Source organism: Esox lucius, chromosome 3 (genome assembly GCF_011004845.1).
Source record: "Esox lucius isolate fEsoLuc1 chromosome 3, fEsoLuc1.pri, whole genome shotgun sequence".
In the NCBI taxonomy this organism is placed as follows: Eukaryota; Metazoa; Chordata; class Actinopteri; order Esociformes; family Esocidae; genus Esox; species Esox lucius.
Window position 1 is genome coordinate 12,627,659 of NC_047571.1, and position 22,522 is coordinate 12,650,180.

Here is a 22,522-nt window from a genome sequence, read left to right on the forward strand (position 1 = left end):
TTAAAATACAAATATTTTAATGGGTCTAGTTTATTTTGATTAATCTTTGCAGCATGTTGTAATTGTATTTGGTTATATTTGCCCATCCCTGTGCACTCTTGGATGTCTACAGAATAATCAACATGCTGTCCCTGAATGAAGTAATTTGACTAAATATTGTCTAATGTTTGTGTGACAGGTGGCCTTCAGCAGGCTAAAATATGGGAAAAAGTTACCATATGTAATATTTTGCTTTATACAAAAGAAATATGACAGTTGAGCTATGTATTGCACATTGCACAGCAAAGAAAAGCCAGGCTGAAGTTTGCAAAAGACCATAAGGATTGGACTGTAGAGGAATGGAGTAAGGTCATCTTCTCTGACGAGTCAAATTTTCAGCTTTGCCCAACAACTGGTCGTCTAAAGGTTAGACGGAGACCTGGAGGGGCCTACAAGCCATAGTGTCTTGCACCCACTGTGAAATTTGGTGGAGGATCTGTGATGATCTGGGGATGCTTCAGCAAGGCTGGAATCAGGCAGATTTGTCTTTGTGAAGGACGCATTAATCAGGTCAAGTACAAGGTTATCCTGGAAGAACACCTGCTTCCTTCTGCTCTGACAATGTTCCCCAAAACATATGGAATGTATCACGATATTTGAGGAGAAAATGTGTGTTGGGCAGCACTCTGCCAAAGGTTGCATTTTATGCAGCCACCTCAGCTCCATACAGATGGGTCATGCCATGGGATTCTGCTTGTTTTGCATTCATTTGTTATCATTGGCTGTTGACGACATTTACTTGTTAGGAGAGCAGCTGTATAATCACAGTTTATTTTTTCCATTTGCGTTTTGAAAATCCATCGCCCTAATAATCACAGCGTACGTTCGCGCGGGTAAGTCGTGTTTGTGTGCGGAAGTTCACGATTGCAAATGTGCATTCGCATAGTGATGGGTCATTCGCGAATGAGTCGGCTCTATGAACATTTGGAGCCGGCTCGCATATCCGAAGAGCCAAATTTATTTTTTAAATTAAAATATGAATAATCAAATGATTTAAATGAATAGAATTGACTATTTCAAAGAACGAATAATACATTTATATAATATAGGCCTCATGCTCAAAGGCACACATTCGTTCTGTCTGCTCAGACTACCGTAATTCCTCGTTCATAGCCGCACCATGTATAAACCGCAGAGCTGGATCTTTTTTGGTGAGCTGAGCTGAACGAGCTGGCTCACTGAAAAGATACGGAATGCCCATCACTACTGCCTGGGGTTTCTGCAATGTTTTGACAATGTTGGTGGTTATGAAGCAAAACATCAGACTACTGCATATTTAGTGTACGCACGAAAAGTTAAACATATCTTGATTTTTATAAACAGTGAAAATACCCTTTTGAGAAATTGCCATTTATTTTTCAACATTGTTTTGATGCAGGTATATACATGAATAAAACATAAAAAATAACAGAATAGTCTAACATCCTTAGATTTTGGGTTATGTTCAGATAAAAAGTCAGATTCTGGAAGATCGTGAGTTACTGGATTAATTGGAATGACTGAATATCTGACAGACCTTTAATGTGTAATGTGGAGATGTAGCCCAATCATATTGAAGTACAAATCATGGTTTAGTAACCCTTTCCAAAGGCACTGTACATAACCCATAAGGTACAATGTAAATTCTGTTTTTGGCCAGCTATACAAACTCTAACATTCATTGATCCGGCCAAAGGTGTTCAATTGGTTAACGGTTATATATACTCACAAAAGTGAGTACACTCCTCACATTTATATCTGACACATTTATATTTATATTTGATTTTATCTTTTCATGTGACAACACTGAAGAAATGACACTTTGCTAGAATGTGAAGTAGTGAGTGTACAGCTTGTATAACAGTATATTTGCTGTCCCCTCAAAATAACACAACACACAGCCATGTCTAAACCGCTGGCAACAAAAGTACACCCCTAAGTGAAAATGTCCAAATTGGGCCCAAAGTGTCAATATTTTGTGTGGCCACCATTATTTTCCAGCACTGCCTTAACTCTCTAGGGCATGGAGTTCACCAGAGCTACACAGGTTTCCATTGAAGTCCTCTTCCACTCCACCATGACGACATCATGGAGCTGGTGGATGCTAGAGACCTTGTGCTCCTCCACCTTCCATTTGAGGATGCCCCACAGATGCTCAATAGGGTTTAGGTCTGGAGACATGCTTGGCCAGTCCATCACATTTACCCTCAGCTTCTTTAGCAGTGGTCGTCTTGGAGGTGTGTTTGGGGTCGTTATCATGTTGGAATACTGCCCTGCGGCCCAGTCTCCGAAGGGAGGGGATCATGCTCTGGTTCAGTATGTCACAGTACATGTTGGCATTCATGGTTCCCTCAATGAACTGTAGCTCCCCAGTGCAGGCAGTACTCATGCAGCCCCAGACCATGACACTCCCACCACCATGCTTGACTGTAGGCAAGACACACTTGTCTTTGTACTCCTTACCTGGTTGATGCCACACATGCTTGACACCAACTGAACCAAATAAGTTTATCTTGGTCTCATCAGACCTCAGGACATGGTTCCAGTAATCCATGTCCTTAGTCTGATTGTCTTCAGCAAACTGTTTGCAGGCTTTCTTGTGCATCATCTTTAGAAGAGGCTTCCTTCTGGGATGACAGCCATGCAGACCAATTTGATGCAGTGAATCAATCAATCAATCAAATTTATTTATAAAGCCCTTTTTACAACAGCAGTTGTCACAAAGTGCTTTTACAGAAAGACCCAGCCTTAAACCCCAAGGAGCAAACAACAGTAGTGTTGAATTTCAGTGTGCGGCGTATGGTCTGAGCACTGACAGGCTGACCCACCACACCCCTTCAACCTCTGCAGCAATGCTGGCAGCACTGATACGTCTTTTTCCCAAAGACAACCTCTGGATATGAGGCTGAGCATGTGCACTCAACTTCTTTGGTTGACCATGGCGGGGCCTGTTCTGAGTGGAACCTGTCCTGTTAAACTGCTGTATGGTCATGGCCACCATGCTGCAGTTCAGTTTCAGGGTCTTGGCAATCTTTTCATAGCCTAGGCCATGTTTATGTAGAGAGCAACAATTCTTTTTTTCAGATCCTCAGAGAGCTCTTTGTCATGAGGTGCCATGTTGAACTTCCAGTGACCAGTATGAGGGCGTGTGAGAGCGATAACACCAAATGTAACACACCTGCTCCCCATTCACACCTTAGACCTTGTAACAATAACGAGTCACATGACACCGGGGAGGGAAAATGGCTAATTGGGCCCAATTTGGACATTTTCACTTAGGGAAGTAATGTACAAGCTGTACACTCACTACTTCACATTGTAGCAAAGTGTAATTTCTTCAGTGTTGTAACATGAAAATATATAATCAAATATTTGCAAAAATGTGAGCGGTGTACTCACTTTTGTGAGACACTGTATACATAAATTATTGCAGTTTTTTTGTACCGCATAAATCTGTATATATATACAGATTATATAGGTTTATTTATCTGCATATATAGATATATGCTGTACAAAAAAAAAAGTTTTGTCATCAGCCCTATTTACATGAATGATACATTGTTTTGTTGAAAATATGATCGTTTTGTTTTTAAGCCTACTTCTATATCTGTGCTTTGTGGGAAGGTATGCATTTTATAATGAAATGTGTTATTGGTTAATAAAGTATAAAATTACAATCCCAACGCAGTTGTCTATTTCAAGATTAGCATCCTAAATGTGACGCGGTCCTAGTCCAGAGTCCATGCCGGGTTTTAGTGGCATCTTGATTTCCGCTGTGTGGATTTTCCTCCACTCTTTGCGCTGCAGCAACAGAGCGAGCTGTCAGGTGTATAGAGCCGAGGTCCGTTTGGTTTGGTACCTATACAGTCCACCACCAGTCGCTCTGCCCTGTTTTTTGTCATAAAAACGGGCGTTCCATTTAGGATTTATCGAATCTCACTACAGTTGTGAATCCTGCCATAAGAAGATACTGAAGGTAAGCCCTCAATATTTACCCGATACGTTGCATGTTTTTTCGCGTAGCAATAGCAAGTGGTTGATTTGGTCAATAATGCCAATGCTGCTGAGGAATGACCCACACAATTAGCCAACTATCTGTAATCTTTCAAGATTTTTTTCAACCGAAAGCTATTGTTTTCAACTAGGCGGACGAACCACGTTTGTTTCACACAGACACTTGTATCACGATATGAAATTCCATCATTCTAGTAGCGTCACAGCAGCCCACATCAGTTGCACACACCAGCGCACCATAGTATGCTTTAAGACAAGAAAAGGAAACCGCTCCTACGCTACACATATCGTGACGATGTGGGTTATTATTTGAGTTAGCTGCATTATTTCAGTGCACTGACATGTAGTGCATGTTGCGGTCAACTTATCGTGAAATCTGTAACTGTTCAATAAGGGTTTAGTAACAAGTTGTAGCAGATGTTGTTAGATCATAGTGTATCATGTATTGCTTTTAATAATACCTAGGTTTATGCCCATAGCAGCATATAATTACCTACCAATCAGCAGACAAATTGTATTTTTTAGATGGGTATTGCACTATAAGTGTTGGTTCTAGTCATTAAAAGAAAATTATGTATCCAGGTTTACAAAATCCCACTAATTCTTAGTTGTATTCACTTTGATTTACTCAATTCCTATTTAACATTTCCTAATCTTCAGTGTCCCTTAATCTCAAAGAACCTGTTGGTAGACAGATTGTGCCCTCACACCATAGAGCTGTAAATGCTCCCTTCACTCTCAGTGTCATGAATCTCTTTTAGTCCTTGTGGAAACGTCCTACTCCCCTTTCCCTGTTTCACACCTAACACTTCACAAACAAACTGCAAAGATATTGGTCTTGAGACGTTATGTCCTGTATCTGTGGCTGAACATTATTTCTTGTAGAAATGAGCTTTTATACTTTATTAGAAGGCTTCAACTGTTGGGACTGAGTCACACCAATAGGCTCAGGCCAAGATGGCTAGCAAATAACTTATTCTGTAACTAAGGAAGTGTCTCCTTATTAATCAGATATTCACTTGTCAGCACCATTAGTTGTGCGTAGTTACACAGGCTGACTCAACATAAATGTACTGAAAAGTATATCCTGGCTTTAGTCAACAAAGTAATAAGTGTAATAGGGGTTCATAGTTTTGAATGAGTAAAAAGTAAACAGAACTAAACGTCCATGTATTGTATATTTAATCAATGAGGCACAATGGGTGTGGTATATGGCCAATATTGCATCGCTACGAGCTGTTCTTAGGCCCAATACATTGTGTGATGTGGTTTATTGTCAATATACCACAAACCCGCAAGATGCGTTATTGCTGTTACAAATGTAGTGGGAGCAGTTAAAAGTGATGTGACATCATACCTGTGGTACAATATACAGTCTCATATATCATGGTTATCAGCCAATCAGCATCTAGATTCAAAACACCCAGTATTTAATATTTTATTTGACACTAACACTAACAGCACCTCGCCCAGAAATCATATTCTGTTTCATGAGATGATAAATCACCAATAGGACATATATTCCAGTACTTTTATCTACATACACATGTGCTAATTCTATTCCTCTTTACTTCCTGTCACTGTAAGGTAGATTTGTTCTGGTCTACTATTTGCTCCCCTCAGCAACTCAGTGACATCAATCCTTGTGGAGATGGTCTTTTGCAGTGTCCCATTTGGCCTCCCTTACAAACAGAACATCTTCTGACCGATGGGGCAATCACTCTATCCTTGCCCTATCCTTAACTCAGTCTCCAGCCAGCTGCCTGCAACCAACCCTGAGGGCTGTTGTTATTTTAGGTCGCTCCTTTTGCTAACGAAGAATCCTCCCTCGATTGTGACAAGCTTGTCAGGTTTGACAGGTTAAAATGTTAAAATGTTATTAACAAATTATTGCAAAATTAAATGGCCCATGACCATTGCCGTTTGCAGTTTCGCATTTTTGTCTAGGACTTGTTGGCTTCATTCCAGGCCCATTTTGCTTTGACGTTAAAATGGTTTTGCTTAGCTTTAAATTGTTTAAGAGCTCCTCAGAGAGGCATTGAGATACTGGTCTTTGTTGGTTTTGGTTTTTGTAACCCCTTCGAGATTCCAAAGACCTGAACATGTGGAATATGTCCTTCTGGTTCACCACTATACAAATCCTCCCCCACCCGTGTTGAACCTTGGAAGTTGTTATGACTTCCTGTCTGTCACCTAGAAGAGCATCATTTTATTTTCCAGTATGCACACGTTGGTGAGGACGAGAGCCTTTAGGCTTTCGCAGCGGTTTATTGCCATCTTAGTATCAACCTTCAATGAGATATCTGTTCTCTCAAAATATTTTGGATTGAAGGGATTTTGAGGGGTTTTCCCACTTATATGTTAAGGGCCCTTTGGAGAGTGCCTAACATAATGTCCTCTCCTGCAGAGGAATTTCTCATGTTAGTCGTCTAGGCTATCTGTACTGAGATCTATTTTTGCTGGATTTCCAAACTGGATTTCATCACTGTATGAAGTTATTCCCTTTGGGTCGTTGTACAACTCTTTTTCAGGGTATCTGAGCGTTCACTGGCTCTGTCTTGGAGTGTGTTGTCATAATGGGACATATCCCAATGTGAAATAGGGAAAAAAGCCATCTAAAGAGAACTCAAGGTTATTTACTCTCTGCACCTCTCTTCTTTGCAAGGAGAGGAAGAAAAGCATTTTCAGTAATTTCAAACATTTCACCTGGTATGATAGTACACTAGCTGCAGTTCACTTGCTTATTTCAGGAGACATTTATTCTTATGTACTGTATCTATAATAATTACATTGTGTTAGTTGACCTTACTCAGAATAAGTCTTGTAATTGTCTTTTCTCACCATGCATGCCTACAGGGGAGATTGCGGCATCTGAAGTGAAACATTGATTTTGATGTTGAATAGGAAGAACTGTAAGCATGGGTGCCTGACTTTGTAAAAAAGTGGGGGTGCAGAATATGTGAGTCAGTGCCGGCTCTGGCCTTTTGGCAACCCTAAGCAACATTTAATTTAGGGCCCCCTCTCCCGTATTGGTCAGGGGCTACCTAGCATTCTGAGGCCCCCTAGCTTATGCTGCTTATGCCTGGAGGCGGCCCTGGCGTGGTGTCCGGGGGAGCTGGTAATCCATATTGGGATGGATTGTCTGGGATAATCCATTTAGAGAAATTTGGTTGTCCACTTTCTTACCACACACAAACAAACAGAAAGATTTTTCCGTGCCGATTTAGGGCCAATAGTATTGCCTTGTGGGGCATTGCACAAATTGTGAGCTTGCAAGTTCAGGGTGGTTATAAAAGGACACTTGTTGGTGGTGTGAGTAAACCTTGGTTTTATTAGTTTGTTTTATATGTGATCAGGGTCGCCTTGTCTTTGCATTGCCTGCTGCACCTGTCTATATCACGGGGGAACCAATCGGGAAGTGTCAGGCATCCTCCGCACAGTCCCCCTCTCGCTCTGTGTCAGGACTGTAACAGGATTAAAAAGATGTCATTTACAGATAAAGATAGAGCATACATATGTAGACACACTCTACCCCCACAACAGATAGGCTATTTTTCTTCATCCTACCAGTCACCGCCACTGCTGAATGCTAGAGGTTTCACACCAACGTCCGCTTGATGTAAGTCTGACGTGTTTAGTTATCGGGCGTCTGACTTCTGATCTCTTTGACGTCATCATCAGTTGAGGGAAAAGGGTTTTTATGACTAGTGGTATGTGTGACTTCACCGCCGCGTCATCGCGGTGGGTTATAGATGGAGGGGGTTTAGACTGACATTCGGTCTTGCCTAATGCCTGTCAGAGCGGCTCGTCCGTTTGTTTCAGCCAGCGGTTCGTCACTGTAGTCGTGCAGCGGGATGGATGACAAGCGGGTCCTGAGGAGGAGGGAGGAGAGGGAGGCCAGACCAACTGCGGAGGAGGTGCATAATCAGATTCATTAGAACCCAGCTAGTCCGCTGTGTCAAGTGAACTGACACAATGTCATTTCATCTCTGAACAGCATCATCCATTCTAAGCCAGAAATAGACTCAAGCCTCAGCTTTGCTTTCTGAACGGCAGCTAGCTCCGTCTCTACCACTGAAGAATACATGGGATTCTGTTAGACTGTTCAATCTGATGAACAGTCTAGCCTAAAGCAGAAGTTGGATCACAGTCATATTTCATTTTGCAATTTGTTATCAGCACAGTACATTTACAGTGATTTAAAGTTAGTAAGGTTGAGATGTATTTGAAAAATGAAAAGCTGTTAGGAAGCTGTGAGCTCTAGTAAAATGTGGCTAGGCAGGCCTGAATGGTGGATTTCAGGATTAAGGACATTATCTGTGCACATAAAATTACTACTCTCTTGTCTCACAGAATGGACAAGCAAAATGGAATTGAAACCATTGATTTGTTTGTCTACAATACCCATTTGGAAGAGTATATACTTATTTTAAATATTCACATGTTGGAGGAATAAAGTAATTAATAAGTATTGTGGATGTTACAACCCTGTTTTCAAAAAAGTTGTGACGCAGAATGCAGTGATGGGCAAATAATTTATCCCTATATTTACTTGAAAACATTACAAAAACCAAAAAAATATCAAATGTTGAAACTGAGAGATTGTATTTTTTGGGGAAAAATACATGCCCATTTTGAGTTTGAATGCAGCAGCATGTTTTGAAAGAGTTGGGACAGGGGCACTTTTTCAGGGCAGGTTCCACTCAGAACAGGCCTCGCCATGGTCGACCAAAGAAGTTGAGTGCAAGTGCTCAGTCTCATAGCCATACGTTGTCTTTAGGAAATAGACGTATGAGTGTTGCCAGCATTGCTGCAGAGGTTGAAGGGGTGGGGGGTCAGCCTGTCAGTGCTCAGACCATATGCCGTTCACTGCATCAAATTGGTCTGCATGGCTGTCGTCCCAGAAGGAAGCCTCTTCTAAAGATGATGCACAAGAAAGCCCACAAACAGTTTGCTGAAGACAAGCAGACTAAGGACATGGATTACTGGAACCATGTCCTGTGGTTGGATGAGACCAAGATAAACTTATTTGGTTCAGATGGTGTCAAGCGTGTGTGGCGGCAACCAGGTGAGGAGTTAAAGGCCCACATTAAAGGCGGTGTCGCAAACCACTACACCACAGAGCTCTACGTTTGATGGGTGTCAGTATATCCTCTTGTGTCTATCCTGAACAAATCCTCTTTGTCCACTGGCCGTTTTAACAGCTAATTGGCTATTTGTGAATGATATTGATTCAGTAAAACTGACTAATGTTTTTTTACTAAGTTTATCTCCACCACAAATGGTGTCTATGAACTGTTAGCTTTTGCCACTGGCCGTTTGAACAGCTTATTAGCTAGTAATAGGCTTTACCAGTATCTACTAACTGAAATAGTCATAGGAATTGAGCAATTGCGCGTCTGCCAAAGCTATTTCATTTCATGGCAATAGAATTAATTTTTTTCTTTCATGGCATAACAACATACTTTTTTCTTTCAATCGTGAATGACATTGATACAATAACTATCAAGAAACATGACGATAACTAACTTTTTCATCAAGTGCAACGACGAGAGAATCGTGGAAATAAAATAAATAAATGTTCACAACAGATTCGAACTTGAGCCTTCCATGTGAGAGGCACTGTCTTTAACCATAACGGCACGGCATTACACATTTCACCAGTCGCTCAACACTATTGGGCATTGTGTTCAACTAACTAACATTTCTTATTAAGTTTACCTCCACCACAAATAGCGTCTATGAACTGTTAGCTTTTGCCACTGGCAGTTTGATCAGCTTATTAGCCAGTAATAGGCTTACTGGTATCTACTAACTTCTTAGGAATAAGAAGAAGAATTGAGCAATTGCTAGCGAGACTGAAGATAAACTTTTCCATGCCAGACACAGTCGCAATATAACCATATGCAGTTTTAGTTAAGGCTCAATGTAACGTAACTACTGTAGCCTATGTTCTACCCAGCAAATGTGTTTGTCTATTCTGACCCAAAACGCATTTCAGGCTTAATATAATGTAGTCACTGGAGGGTTTAGCCAGCAAAGATTTCGTCCTATATGTAATAATTCATAATGCATACTTCACTTCGCCTGTGAGGAGACAGGGACTCAGGACCTATAGTTACCAGGTCCGCTTCTCTAACCACTACACTATTTAACAAGGGGTAGTCAGTCAGTCAGTCAGTCACTCAGTTAGAGACATTCGCTCTTCTTGGCCGGCTCCGTTTACGCGGTCTGGCAAAAAGTTGAAAAGGAAAGTTTTGAGTGAGGAACAGAAGCGTTCAATTTGCAGTGGTCTCTTAATTTGAACCCTTCTGTTCCCCTCTCAAAAATGTCCTTTTCGACTTTTTTGGAAAGGAAAGAAAAAGGTGCAGTGGTCTCGTAATTGTTTCCGGAGCTGTATATGGTTTCTTCTTTGCGTGGGAGAGTTTTTACTTGTATTTGTGAATGCAGTGACGTACTGTGCTCATAGACAATGGTTTTCGGAAGTGTTCCTGGGCCCATGCAGTGATGTCCACTTCAAAATTGTGTCTGATTTTAATGCAGTGCCATCTCAAGGCCCGATGTTGGTTTTTGGCGTTGTCCCTTGTGTACAGATTTCTCCGGATCCTCTGAATCCTTTAATGATATTATGTACTGTAGATGATGAGATCCCCAAACTCAATTTTGAAATGTTATTCTTAAATTATTGCGTTGTCTTTCACAGAGTGGTGAAACTCTCCCCATCTTTACATCTGAAAGACTCATCCTCTCTGGGATGCTCTTTTTATACCCAATCAGGTTATAGACCTGTTGCCAGTTAACCTAATTAGTTGTGAGATGTTTCTTCAGCATTAAACAACTTTACCAGTGTTTTGTTTCCCTTTTCCCAGCTTTTTTGAAACATGTTGCTTGCATATATAGGCAGGGTCTGAAATGAACACCCACTAAGCACCAAATATGGGTAGATGTTCCATTTGGAAAGTACATTTCAGAAAGCTATCCACCACAGTGGCAGGTGAATGTTTGTACTAAAATAGTAATGTAATCAAATTTGTCATGAAGGCTTTCAATATCCCTGTGCAACTGCTTGAATTATACAATTCAAGTAAGTTTTTAGTTTTGGAAAATGGATTGTAAAGTAGTGAGCCAGTGACTGAAGCTAGGGTAGAGGTGCTGGAGGAGTACTGGCTGGAGTTGGAAGAGTGGCCCAGAGAGTAGTGAGACAGTGACTGAACCAACAGAGAGACAGAGTGGACCAGAGAGTAGTGAGACCGTGACTGAACCAACAGAGAGACAGTGTGGACCAGAGAGTAGTGAGACCGTGACTGAACCAACAGAGAGACAGCGGTGAGCAAGATTATAGAATATAATCCTGACCCATGAGCATATACTGTATATATTGTTAATATTATTGTAGGTTATTACAAAGCCTTTAATAGATATGAGCTTTATAAGGTATTCATTTGATATTTTCACATTATAATGCAAGTCATGTATTACTAGTTTCGCTATTAGTAACCTCTTTATCACCTTCTTTTAGCCAACATTTAGGAAAACACAGGGCAAGTGATTTTGATCCTGAATAGCTTAAATGTAAATAATTTCATAGGACATGGATATCTGTAGTGCGTGAGGTTGAGAGGTTCCGATTAGAGGTAGTCGGGATCACCTCTACGCACGGCTTGGGCTCTGGAACCACACTCCTTGAGAGAGGATGGACTCTTCACCACTCTGGAGTTGCCCATGGTGAGAGGCGGCGGGCTGGTGTGGGTTTGCTTATAGCTCCCCAGCTCTGCCGCCATGTGTTGGAGTTTACCCCGGTGAACGAGAGGGTCGTTTCCCTGCGCCTACGGGTCGGGGATAGGTCTCTCACTGTTGTTTGTGCCTACGGGCCGAACGGCAGTGCAGAGTACCCGACCTTCTTGGAGTCTCTGGGAGGGGTGCTGGAAAGTGCTCCGACTGGGGACTCTATTGTTCTACTGGGGGACTTCAACGCCCACGTGGGCAACGACAGTGACACCTGGAGGGGCGTGATTGGGAGGAACGGCCCCCCTGATCTGAACCCGAGTGGTGTTCAGTTATTGGACTTCTGTGCTAGTCACAGTTTGTCCATAACGAACACCATGTTCAAGCATAAGGGTGTCCATCAGTGCACGTGGCACCAGGACACCCTAGGCCGCAGGTCGATGATCGACTTTGTTGTCGTCTCATCTGACCTGCGGCCGTATGTCTTGGACACTCGGGTGAAGAGAGGGGCGGAGCTGTCAACTGATCACCACCTGGTGGTGAGTTGGATCCGATGGCGGGGGAGAAAGCTGGACAGACTCGGCAGGCCCAAGCGAACTGTAAGGGTCTGCTGGGAACGTCTGGCCGAGTCTCCTGTCAGAGAGATCTTTAACTCCCACCTCCGGCAGAGCTTCGACTGGATCCCGAGGGAGGTTGGAGATATTGAGTCCGAGTGGACCATGTTCTCCACCGCCATTGTCGAAGCGGCCGCTCGGAGCTGTGGCCGTAAGGTCTCCGGTGCCTGTCGAGGCGGCAATCCCCGAACCCGGTGGTGGACACCGGAAGTAAGGGATGCCTTCAGGCTGAAGAAGGAGTCCTATCAGGCCTGGTTGGCTTGTGGGACTCCTGACGCAGCTGACGGGTACCGACAGGCCAAGCGGGCTGCAGCCCGGGTGGTTGTGGAGGCAAAAACTCGGGCCTGGGAGGAGTTCGGTGAGGCCATGGAGAAGGACTATCGGCTGGCCTCGAAGAGATTCTGGCAAACCATCCGGCGCCTCAGGAGAGGGAAACAGTGCCCTACCAACGCTGTTTACAGTAGAGGTGGGCAGCTGTTGACCTCAACTGAGGATGTCGTCGGGCGGTGGAAGGAATACTTCGAGGATCTCCTCAATCCCGCTGTCACTTCTTCCATTGAGGAAGCAGAGGATGAGGGCTCAGAGGTGGACTCGTCCATCACCCGGGCTGAAGTCACTGAGGTGGTCAAGAAACTCCTCGGTGGCAAGGCACCGGGGGTGGATGAGATCCGCCCTGAGTACCTCAAGTCTCTGGATGTTGTGGGGCTGTCTTGGTTGACACGCCTGTGCAACATCGCGTGGCGGTCGGGGACAGTGCCTCTGGGATGGCAGACCGGTGTGGTGGTCCCTCTTTTTAAGAAGGGGGACCGGAGGGTGTGTTCCAACTATAGGGGGATCACACTTCTCAGCCTCCCCGGGAAAGTCTATGCCAGGGTACTGGAGAGGAGAATACGGCCGATAGTAGAACCTCGGATTCAGGAGGAACAGTGTGGTTTTCGTCCGGGCCGTGGAACACTGGACCAGCTCTATACCCTCTACGGGGTGTTGGAGGGTTCATGGGAGTTTGCCCAACCAATCCACATGTGTTTTGTGGATTTGGAAAAGGCATTCGACTGTGTACCTCGCGGCATCTTGTGGAGGGTGCTTGGGGAATATGGGGTCCTGGGTCCTTTGCTAAGGGCTGTCAGGTCCCTGTACAACCGAAGCAGGAGCTTGGTCCGCATTGCCGGCAGTAAGTCAGACTTGTTCCCAGTGCATGTTGGACTCCGGCAGGGCTGCCCTTTGTCACCGGTTCTGTTCGTAATTTTTATGGACAGAATTTCTAGGCGCAGCCAGGGGCCGGAGGGTGTCAGGTTTGGGGACCACACAATTTCGTCTCTGCTTTTTGCAGATGATGTTGTCGTGTTGGCCCCTTCTAACCAGGACCTTCAGCATGCGCTGGGACGGTTTGCAGCCGAGTGTGAAGCGGTGGGGATGAGAATCAGTACCTCCAAATCAGAGGCCATGGTCCTCAGTCAGAAAAGGGTGGCTTGCCCGCTTCAGGTTGGTGGAGAGTGCCTGCCTCAAGTGGAGGAGTTTAAGTATCTAGGGGTCTTGTTCACGAGTGAGGGAAGGATGGAACGGGAGATTGACAGACGGATCGGTGCAGCTTCTGCAGTAATGCAGTCGATGTATCGGTCTGTCGTGGTGAAGAAAGAGCTGAGCCGCAAGGCGAAGCTCTCGATTTACCAGTCAATCTACGTTCCTACTCTCACCTATGGTCATGAGCTTTGGGTCATTACCGAAAGGACAAGATCCCGGATACAGGCGGCCGAAATGAGCTTTCTCCGCAGGGTGGCCGGGCGATCCCTTAGAGATAGGGTGAGAAGCTCGGTCACCCGGGAGGAGCTCAGAGTAGAGCCGCTGCTCCTCCACATCGAGAGGGGTCAGCTGAGGTGGCTTGGGCATCTTTTTCGGATGCCTCCGGAACGCCTTCCTGGGAAGGTGTTCCGGTCCCGTCCCACCGGGAGGAGACCCCGGGGAAGACCTAGGACTCGCTGGAGGGACTATGTCTCCCGGCTGGCCTGGGAACGCCTCGGTGTCCCCCCGGAAGAGCTAGAGGAAGTGTCTGGGGAGAGGGAAGTCTGGGCATCCCTGCTTAGACTGCTGCCCCCGCGACCCGGCCCCGGATAAGCGGAAGATGATGACATGACATGACATGGATATCTGTAAGTCCAAAACTATTCTCTGGGCTATTCTCAGAACATTTCTCAGAAACGGGGTTGTACATACAATGGGCAATCCTTTTGGGAAGACTGAAAATATTGGCAAAAGCCTGTGATTTTTGTCATATGTAGGTAAAAATAATTTAGCCAATTTACAAGGAACGAAAGACTTGGCCTATCACAAAAAAAAGTTTTGAAGTATTGTAATTTCCATACTTCAGAACAGGGGTCATCAGCCAGGGGTCTGGGGACTAACTTTTGAATGGGACAAATTGCTATAGTAAATAGTAAAAATACATATATATGAATCAAAATAACCAAGTGAGCTGTACAGACCAACATATAATGGGAGTCACTGGTCCCCCGGGAGATACTGTGGGAAGTGCTGTGGGAGTATGAGGTGAGGAGGTCCCTTCTGAGGGCTATCCAATCCCTGTACGTCTAAAGTGAGAGCTGTGTTCGGGTTCTCGGTAGTAAGTCGGACTCATTCCAGGTGGGGGTTGGCCTCCACCAGGGCTGGGCTTTGTCACCAATCCGGTTTGTAACTTTTATGGACAGGATATAGAGGCGTAGTCGGGGTGGGGAGGGGTTGCAGTTCGGTGGGCTGGGGATCTCATCGCTGCTTTTTGCGGATGATTTGGTCCTGATGGCATCAACGGTCTGTGACCTTCAGCACTCACTGGACCGGTTCGCAGCCGAGTGCGAAGCAGTTGGGATGAGGATTAGCACCTCTAAATCTGAGGCCATGGTTCTCAGCAGGAAACCGATGGAGTGCCTCCTCCGGGTAGGGAATGAGGCGTTACCCCAAGTAAAGGAGTTCAAGTATCTCGGGGTCTTGTTCACGAGTGAGGGGACAATGGAGCGGGAGATTGGTTGGAGAATCGGAGCAGCGGGGGCGGTATTGCATTCGCTTTAACGCACCGTTGTGACGAAAAGAGAGGCAAAGCTCTCGATCTACCGGTCAATTTTCCTTCCTATCCTCACCTGGTCATGAAGGCTGGGTCATGACCGAAAGAACAAGATCGCGAGTACAAGTGGCTGAAATGGGTTTTTCTCAGAAGGGTGGCTGGCTTCTCCCTTAGGGATAGGGTGAGAAGCTCAGCCATCTGTGAGGAACTCGGAGTAGAGCCGCTGCTCCTTTGCATCGATAGGAGCCAGGTGAGGTGGTTCGGGCATCTGGTAAGGATGCCCCCAGGACGTCTCCCTAGGGAGGTGTTCCAGGCACGTCCAGCTGGGAGGAGACCTCGGGGTAGGCCCAGGACTAGGTGGAGAGATTATATTTCAACACTGGCCTGGGAACGCCTCGGGATCCCCCAGTCAGAGCTGGCAAATGTGGCTCGGGAAATGGACGTTTGGGGTCCCCTGCTGGAGCTGCTGCCCCCGCGACCCAATATCGGATAAGCAGATTAAAATTAGATTGATTGCCTCTTAGTTTGGGGGCTGGTCCCTGGATTTTATTTTGAAGACTCCTGGTTTAGAAAGGAAAATTGTCCAAAATATTTTATAGCATATTGTTTATAACAGTCCTTTGGAATGTTTTTAAATGCAAGCAGAAGGAAAACTACAAAAGGTTTACATTAGACGTGGCCTGTATAGTCTTGGTCCAGTCAGCAGTTGCCTGATATTCTCAAACTTCCTTCTGCTCCACTAACCTTCAGAGACTCCTTCCAATGGCTTGTTTTCTGAACCCATTCAAGCAAAAGGGAATATTGTTAAACATTAGGTCAGGAGTAGGCCAGTATCTCTCAGGACATATTTACCCTTTTCAAACTACTAATCCAAGCCATACCAAAGTAAATTATAATTTTTCTGTCCTGGTTAGCCATCCACCACAGTTACTGGAACCCTGCTGGAAATGTGAAAGCATGCACAGTATGTTACAAGTCTGCACTGAAAGGGTGTGGAAAGGTTATTTGATTGACTGCCCACAAAGTGGTGTGTTTACCTGTCTCAGATTTGACCTTTTGGTTGAAGGCATCCATCCGAAATGGATGAATACAAGAACTATCTTTTCCATAAAATTTGACTGTTTAAGTATTTTACAACTACAACATGAAAGGTATGTGTTTTTCTGAGTATATGATGTGTATGTTGAACAAGTGCATGCAAAAAGACTATGGAATGTTTCAGTATAAAACATGATTTGATTCAGATATTTTTAAATAGTAATGCTGGATATTCACCTGCTAATTAGCATAGCCAGTTCAGCCAGGAAACCCAAGGGATAATTTTCCTGCAATGCCACAGCTCACATCACCATCACTTCTGTCACAGTATCAGATTTCATACCTGTCTATTTAATCTTCAGGCTACACACTCACACGTTCTGCTGATGGTCATTTTAGCGTGTGGTTACCCAGCCTGCATCCCTGTCTTCACCTGTTTTTGGTTCAGTGTTTCCTTCTATGGAGGGATTGGTACTGCGTACCTTGCTCATTGCCAATGGGGATATTACAGGGATGTTACTCTTGGTAGTATCGTATACACGATCATGAGATGGCAGTGAGTTACTCCAGAGGAGTAGAAACTAATGCCAAGAGATTGTATGTACGTTGCTGTGCACAGTTCTCTAATAAATAGTGAAACAAATCAGTGGCATTTTCTATATTCAGTCTGGACTGCTGAAACTTTGACATTTCATCTGATAATGGTGTTTTAATCCATGGTTGGTGGTCTGGTTGGTATATCTTTAAGTTAAAAGTATATTGAGACGTGATGTTTTCAAATTTGTGGAATGCCCGCAGTAAAATAATAAATAAATATTTAAATCAAGACTGTGAAAGAAGTGTGCTTATTGAATGGGTATTTTTATTTAAATGGAAAATGTATCCAACTGTTCAGACTAAATAGAATGAATTGAGATGCACAGTATTTGCTTGAGGATTTAGAAAACATCCTACAACAGACCTCCGTAATCCTCAGCCATGCTGAATTTGACACTGGTTGGTTTATGCATGCAAAGGTCTATCTGGAAATGGAAATTAGTTTCCACACTTTGCTCCATCTTCGTTTGCTGCCTGTGGAAACCAAAGTAGGTGTGCAGATGTTCCACAGTGGCCATGCACAATGTTGACCCTATGTGGGAGTAATATACAGTTGGATTGATTGCAAAAAGTGCATGGGGATCCCTCCTCAATAAGAAGTGAATAGAAATGGAACAACTCACCCTGCTACACATGCTGGAGTCTGTAATGGAATTAACTTGATTTGCTCATCTTAGAAGAGCCCAGAACAATTTTTTTTTTACTGAATTCAGGAGTTTGATATCATTTAAAAATGTTAATACTTTGAGTGTTTATGAGTTTGGAATGTATTCGTACAGCATCATTTTTGTCTACATGTTCTCCATTAATCTGCACCCCATACCCCATAATGACAAAGTGATAATGCATTTTTTGAAGTGTGTGCCAATTTATTGAAAGTACAATTATTTTATCTCATGTACGTGCTGCATTTGGGGCTGCGTATCTGCAGACCGGTCATTGTGCCCATGTAGATGTCAATTTGACTCGTACTATCAACCTAAACATCGCTGCAGACCATGTGCACCCCTTCATGGCAATGGTGTTCTCTGATGGTATTGGGCCCTTTCAGCAGGATAATGCACTCTGCCACACTGCACACATTGTTTAGGAATAGTTTGAGGAACATGATGAAGAGTTAAAAGAGTTGCTCTGGCCTCCAAATTCCCTAGATCTCAATCCGAATGTGCATCTGTGGGATGTCCTGGACCAACAAGTCCGATTCACAGCGGCTCCACCTCACTAACTTACAGGTCTTGAAGGATCTGATGCTAATGTCTTGGTGCCAGGTACCACAGGACACCTTCAGGTCGGCGCTGTTTTGGAGGCAACAGCATATTAGGCAGGTGGTCATAATGTTTTGGTTCATCCGTGTATTTCTGTGTCATTACCACCTGGCGGTTATGTTACACTAAGGACAACTATTCAAGGCACTTCTATGAGTGTGAGTTATTAAATCGGTCCACTGATATGTCATACTGCCCAGTTGTCAAGATAGTTTTAAGTCATTTCAATATTTACAAAATAATCAATTTCAGTTGTTAAAAAAATAGCCAACAAGTCGATATAACCCCAACCTGCATTTTTTTTGTAAATACTTTTTGAGTCATTATTTATGAATGCCCAAATGTCTTTTATTAATGTTTTACTAAACCTATGTTTCCCAGTGTGCTGCAAGCCTTATGTGTTCATCTTTACTTTGTAATTGGATCTGCCAAAGGCATGGCCTGGATCATTCCCCTGGTTCCTCTACTCTCCACACTACACTCAACACACTTGGTTGTTTAGTTCCAGAGAGAAGACGTTTTTTTTGTTGATCTGTCAGGCAGAAATCAACTGACCACCGGAGCATGCTACACTTTTCATTGCTACTGTAGCTGGACCCTTGCCAGGCCAGTCTCTTGACTTCACAATGTACATTGGCACCCTGCCAAGTTCCCTTTCTCAATCAGGTGTCTTGTTATTTTTCAGAACATTGCTATTCTTAGAATAGGAATCCTCAGTAGTTTTTTTTTCTTATGACTTCTTGGTGTCTCTGTGAACAGTCTAATAATGTTCCATTATCTGACGGTTTTAGAGTATGGGATGAAGACAAGGAGGGGTTTGTACTGCCTTGACTCTATTGGGCCATAGCTACATGGCTGTTTTAAAATCCTTTTGTTAAATTGTGTTTTTCGCCACTAGGATATAATGGTATTTTAGCAAAATGTGACTGAACTAGCTTTTAAGCATCTAAGAAATATTGCCAAAATGTGTCAATTTCTCTACCATGCTAACACTAAAATACTAACTCATCCGTTTACTAGCAGGTAATATCAATGCTTTACTTTCTATTCTTTCACCTCATTTTCCACCTAACTCCTATTAATTCAGCATGCAGTTTTGAGTTCTAAGTGACTAAATGGAAAATATTTTGAGTATCTGAATTCTCTGGCAATTATCACATTGGAACTTAGAGTGTTTGATCTTTTTTCAATGTGGTGAGTCAGCCACATTTGTTTTCCCCCAAAATCTTGCAGTTTAGTAGGCTACCTCGTAAAAAATTCAAAATGAGTGCCGTCTATTAAGAAAAACATGCTTAAAAGAAAGACTAAATTATAAAAGAAATTATAGAAATTATAATTTATAGAAATTATATGTTATTGTATTTTTTTTAAACCAGGCACAGGAATCTTTCCAGAGTTCAACTATAATATGCAAATGTTATACTTATTTAGCTAGATGGCGTTGGTCTACAGCCAATCAAAAAAGGTGTTTGTCTTCGCTACTGTACTACTACACTCTAGCTATGTTCTCTGCCCAAAGAACAATTTTAGTTAGGATTCATTTGGTTAAGCTAGTCAATGTAAATATCCTTCATTGAATTTGTAGAATTTCAAGAAATTGTTTCAAAATATTATTAAGATAGGGAGGGGCCTCTAAAATGATTACATTTTGTGGAGTGAGGGGGCCAACGTAACCATGCTGTGCGCCTAGCTACGCCCCCTGACACGCCTCTGACCACGCACACCACCTAAGCCCCTTTTTGATCCAGAAGAATCCCTGATGTGTGATTAACATTGTTTGCAGCTTTGAGAGAAGTAAGAAATTAGTGATCAAATAAGGATCATTATTTAGTGTACTCAAACTCATCCGTAAATTATACCTGCCAAAGCTCTATGTAAAATGTATTTTATGAACAGAACCAGCACATCAAGGCAAAACTGAACACAATCTACATCCCTGCGCCTCCATGTGCATTTATTTGATTGAAACATAATTGTAGATGAATGAGGTTAGTCAGAAAGGGGCAGCAGTCAACTTAGACTGTCAGCACCTTCTAGGTCAGCAATGGTATTTGTCATTCAAAACATTTGGGAATGGTCCCAAGACACTGCCTTCTGATCCACCACTTGTTGGCAGCATACCCTATGTGGGACGATACATATTTGCGTTTTTGAAGATGCGCTTTCTCTTTTAGGATGTCTCCATCTTTGGCTTCTGGACAAGAACTACACAAAAACATGATTTTACCATATATACATCTCAACAGTGTATGGGCGAAATCGTATTTGTTTTTATCATGATAAAAATGTGTATTTTTTTATCACCCGACCTTACTTTAAATCAGATGGGGTGAGGGCTTTGACTTTGCCAAGCTTTCTAGTTACAGCGCCACCATTTGTCCAGTCAATATTTAAAACTGGCAGAACACTATGGACCACGCATCATTCACCCATGTTTTATCAAAACTGGGCCGGTAGTGTCCGTGACATTGCTTATGGGACACTTGAACATACCTTGGTGGTCAAGGACATACAGCTCCTGAAAAAATTACGAGACCACTGCAACTTTTTCTTTCATTTCCAAAAAAGTCGAAAAGGACATTTTTAAGAGGGGAACAGAAGGGTTCAAATTAAGAGACCACTGCAAATTTAATCCTTCTGTTCCTCACTCAAAACGTTCCTTTTCAACTTTTTTGTTGGTCTCTCAATTTCTTCCAGAGCTGTATATCATCATGAATGTCATGAGCATCATTAAGATTGATGGGCACGTGGTCATCTATAAGACTCCACATTATGGACCCGCATCATAAGCAAAGAAAAACTTTATCACAGTGCATCTCCATTCACTGTAGAAGATGCATCTCCATTCACTGTAGAAGATGCATCACTGCACCATATCTCCATTCACTGTATAATATGCATCTCCATACCATATCTCCATTCAGTGTAGAAGATGCATCACTGCACCATATCTCCATTCACTGCAGAAGATGCATCTCCATACCATATCTCCATTCACTGAAGAAGATGCATCACTGCACCATATCTCCATTCACCGTAGAATATGCATCTCCATACCATATCTCCATTCACTGTAGAAAATGCACTAGCTATTCTGTCACGTTTATTAAAATCAGATAAACATCGCAGAAATCAGAATCAATCAATAAAACTGCAGGAACTTCAGTTTAATACACTGATCCAGTTGTTTGTGATTATAAAAGACATGTAGACTTTTAAATTATCACAATGGCAAAATGACATAAAAAAATGTCTGTCTATGTCTGTATTAAATTAGAATGGTAAGATCTACTTCACAATGGATTAACTGGTTCAGTTTCCTTATTACTTGAATTCTCATCTCAAAAAGGATGAATGAATAAAAACTATATGTTTTCAAAATGAAAAACATAAAGTCAATGATTTGGTTTTGTAGCTCCTTGGTATTATTATTTAATTTGATTCGAGTTTACTGATTTATTGTTCCCTCTCTATAGCTATAATCGAGCAAAACAAAGCAGAGCTTACTTTTATTATACAGTCAATAGAAACCAGGAGTAAAAACTCCCAGATATTGAATGCACTATTTCACTGCGATGTAACTCAAATAAATTGGTATCCATATATTTCCTGCTTTGATGTTGTTGGTCAATAATAAGATCGAATCGACAATAAATATAACGTTGGTAATAGTGTTTTTGATAAGAAAAACCCTAGGTCTGTTGGTCAATGTATGAAAGCATCAGTTTATTGTTTTCTTTCAGAAGGACGGATATAATCAAATCTTAAAACGACAGTACTATAGTCTTGTATGATTTGTCTGTCTATATGAAACTAGGGTGAATCATGACATGACTCATTAGTGGGCTATCAAGATTATGAATGCATTTCTCAACAGGCACTGCTGTATAGATATGGAAACATTGCTGGGCTTTCACATTTGTAAAGAAATGATCTATTGTGACTGCTACAGTGTAGTGTAGTAATGGATAGTAGATTCTAAGACCAAATGCTGTCAAACTAGGAGGTAAAGCTGCATCCAAACGTCATTGGTGTTAGTTCAGGACCATGGACAGCACTTAGCAGAGCGCATGGCTAGACTTGCCCTTTTCTGGGTTTTAGAGTAGCGGCCAGTTACATTATTTATTGCTGTGAATGGCTGTCAATGTTCAAGCGTTTCTATTCAGCTATTTCCTGAAATTGGCTCCTATCAAACTTTA

General features: G+C 42.8%; 1 protein-coding gene across 5 annotated transcripts in view; it reads left to right on the forward strand.

Moving 5' to 3' along the window:
* Positions 1–3,857: 3,857 nt before the first annotated feature.
* dlgap1a (discs, large (Drosophila) homolog-associated protein 1a) overlaps positions 3,858–22,522 on the forward strand; it is an 87,827-nt gene continuing 69,162 nt past the window's right edge. For all 5 annotated transcript variants that reach the window (XM_020042051.3, XM_010894026.5, XM_020042063.3 and 2 more), the window contains exon 1: positions 3,858–3,994. The gene's annotated coding sequence lies outside the window, so the exon portion shown is untranslated. The remainder of the gene's footprint in view (positions 3,995–22,522) is intronic.